Here is a 3,375-nt window from a genome sequence, read left to right on the forward strand (position 1 = left end):
ACTGTCCGATTTGTGGGGTTAAAACAAGAGGCACGGGAATTGGCACTGACCGCCACATGTAGAGATTTCTGGCGCCGATCTACCGGGGTGGCGATAAATGTGGAGGTGCTAGCCTCTAGGGCAAAAACAAAATACCAGCTAGGTAAGTGGCGGCACCTCACATCATACAGCGTGAAGAGGGGCTAGGTAAGCGGTGGCATCATATCATGCAGCATTGCAAGAAGAAGACGGCGACAGGCTTAATCGATGCACAAAAGGGACCCCCGCCCAGACCAGTTCTGGCGCAACGTAAACACACTGATAGTAGAATATATATATAGACGAGGAACCTCAGGTAGTGCGAACCAAAATAAGATAAATGCCACTCTTTCACACGCAAGCTTGCGACGATGCGCACACATTGCCCCGCTCGTATAAACTGCGATTGGCAAAGGTCCATTCTTCCCAGCTCACAAATCAAGCTGGCACCCAAGCGTGTTGACCTTAAGAAAAGCGGGTGGGGGGACCTCATTTGGATGCTTTCTTGTGTGTGTATATAATCTGGGTGGCAAAGTGAGGGGTTTCAGTGGTAGCAGAGAGCTAGTGGATCTTGAAGGTGTGATAGGGGGCAGGGAAAACAACAGGTTTTGCTTTGCTTTCGCGCTCTCTCTCTCTCTCTCTCTCGCTATAGTACTTACACACGTTTGCCTTTTTTTAGCAGGACAAGCCAGGCATTGTAGAGATAGGTTGGCTCAGAAGGGGTCAGAAAGCTGCTACCAGAGCAGGGTGAGGTTGTTGTCTTGTTGGATATTGAGATCTATAAGGGTAATGTGGCTTGTTGCACTCTTGCCCAATGCCTCCTTTATACTGCATTGAAGCCTCTCCTATTGGTTTTTGATCTACCTTGTTTTGCTGGTTTGCTTGTCTCAGTAGGGTTTTACATTTGCAAGAACGCTAACCTGGCGAACAGCAAGGAGGGTGATGGAGAGATGGCAGAAGAAGGCATGAAGCGAAGTTGGCCGCGCAGGACCCCCCCAATGGCCCTATCTACTGCATTGCCCCTTGCCGTGGGGTTTGCTCTCCTGCTGCTTGCCGTCGTCGACGGCAGTTCCGGCAGGCACCTCACTGAGCTCGATGCACGACGGCTTGAAGAGCAGCAGCGTTTGCATGTGACCGAGTTCTATTCCTCCGTCGGACGACGCCGACGGGCGATGGCGGAGGCGGAGGCCGACGTCTTCGAGTTCGACAACGATCGCCTCCGCGATGCGTACATAGCCCTGCAAGCGTGGAAGCGGGTCATTTTCTCCGACCCTTCCAATGTAACGGCAAACTGGGTAGGCCCAGATGTCTGCTCCTATCACGGGATCTTCTGCGCCGACGCTCTTGACGACCCCTGTGACCTAACGGTTGCTGGAATTGACCTCAACCACGCCGATCTGGCCGGATTTCTACCGGAAGAGCTGGGCCTCCTCACCGACCTGGCCCTCATTCACCTCAATTCCAACCGCTTCTGCGGCGTGGTGCCCCTTAGCTTCTGTGAGCTCAAGCTTCTTTACGAGTTGGATCTCAGCAACAACAGATTCGTGGGGCCTTTTCCCTACGTGGTCCTATCCCTGCCGTCGCTGAAGTATCTGGATATCCGCTTCAACGAATTCGAGGGCTCTCTCCCGTCGGGTCTATTTACCAAGAATCTCGATGCCATCTTCATCAACAACAACCGGTTCTCGACATCGATTCCGCCTACTCTTGGCAGCTCGCCTGTCTCTGTCCTGGTGATAGCTAACACGCACATTTCCGGCTGTGTGCCGGCAGGTATCGGCGGCATGAGTGCCAATCTCAATGAGCTCATTTTGCTGAACAACAATCTTACCGGCTGCCTTAATCCTAGCATCGGCGCGCTTGCCAGTTTGACCGTCCTCGATCTCAGCTTCAATGGCCTCTCCGGCGCGCTACCGGAAACCCTCGCGCAGCTTGACCATGTGGAGCAGCTGGATTTGTCGCACAATGCTTTCTCCGGTGAAGTGCCACCTGAGATCTGCGCCTTGCCCAACTTGAAAAATTTCACGTATACTAACAACTTCTTCAACAAGGAAGCAGCCAACTGCCTCGCTCTCCCGTCGAAGGGCGTGTCGTCTTCCGACCGTCAGAATTGCATTCCAGGCGTGTCCGGCCAAAGGTCGTTCAAAGAGTGTGCCGCAGTGCTGTCTCATCAGCCCAGTTGTCAGGAGATTGCTTGTGGTCTGAGGTCCCCACCACCACCTCCGTCGCCTCCACCGCCATCCCCGCCTCCTCCGTCACCATCTCCGCCACCACCTTCACCACCACCACCTCCGTCGCCGTCACCCACTCCACTACCCCCGTCGCCCCCACCACCTCCATCGCACCCTCCCGTTATCCCGCCACCGCCCCCTCCATCGCCGTCTCCTCCCCCTCCCTCTCCACCACCGCCACCACCTTCCCCTCCGCCGCCGCCCCCGCCTTCTCCGTCACCTCCTCCCCCACCTCCCTCCCCTCCCCCGCCGTCTCCACCGCCGCCGCCACCCCCTCCACCGTCCCCGCCTCCCCCCCCTCCGTCGCCTCCTCCTCCCCCTCCGTCGTGTCCTAACCGACGGAGACGCCATCGCCCACCTCCTCCGGTCGTCGCTGAGACAGCAAGTGATTCTGTCACGCCTCCAGCCTCGTCACCCATGTTTCTTTAAGTTAAACGAGCCGGAACCCGCCTCGACTGCCCCTCGCAGTTGGTGCCAGAAGGTAAGATACAATATTACTTTTTCTACACTGGAGATCAGCATTTGAAGAGAAGCATATGATTTTGCAGTCATTTGAAGGCTGTCAATTGGCAGCCTAAATTAAGAAGGATAATACCAAGTTGGAAAGGGGCTTTTAAGTGTAGCTTATGTAGAGATGGATGATCTATATGTGTGCAAGCATCAAATATTGTTATCCTCATACTGCTATTGTCATTAATTCCTTAGATCGAATAAGTGCTGAGTGCACGGTGGATGTTGGCTGCCTTGAATGATCTGTCCATGTCCCGGCACGACAAATCTTTGTGCAGCTTTCCATTCTTTCTTAATTCTCATATTTATCTTTTTGTTGTGTGTTGTGTTCTGTCAAGGGTTGCTACATGATGCAAAGTGTGTATGTGGATTGGTAAAGTCACCTTGTACATTAGAGAGTTTTGGTGGATCACCATGATGGGTTGGCTGCATTTAAAGTGTTGAATTAGAGGTGGAGATGATGACTCATGAGCATCTTCATTAGTTTGGAGCATATGCAAGATCTTTTGTCAATGTCCTCATTACTTTTGGCTTCAGTCTTTTTGGATCCTGCACAAATTGAAGGGATCCAAGAGTATGAATCCAAAGCTTTATCAATTGTAATCCACCTTTGCTA

At 52.9% G+C, this 3,375-nt stretch overlaps 1 pseudogene across 14 annotated transcripts; it reads left to right on the plus strand.

The window, feature by feature from the left end:
• The first annotated feature begins 279 nt into the window (after positions 1-279).
• LOC147607704 (leucine-rich repeat extensin-like protein 7 pseudogene) lies at positions 280-3,078 on the plus strand (annotated as a pseudogene). Of its 14 annotated transcripts, none has more exons than XR_015264783.1 (3): positions 280-496; positions 701-804; positions 913-3,078. The product of XR_015264783.1 is annotated as a leucine-rich repeat extensin-like protein 7 pseudogene, transcript variant X12 (transcript). The 14 variants fall into 14 exon arrangements; XR_015264782.1 differs by having other exon boundaries at positions 280-433; positions 910-3,078; XR_015264784.1 differs by having other exon boundaries at positions 288-496; positions 698-804.
• The last annotated feature ends 297 nt before the right edge of the window (positions 3,079-3,375 follow it).

Source organism: Cibotium barometz, chromosome 55, assembly GCF_041138505.1.
Source record: "Cibotium barometz isolate CiBa-2024 chromosome 55, ASM4113850v1, whole genome shotgun sequence".
Classification (NCBI taxonomy): domain Eukaryota; kingdom Viridiplantae; phylum Streptophyta; class Polypodiopsida; order Cyatheales; family Cibotiaceae; genus Cibotium; species Cibotium barometz.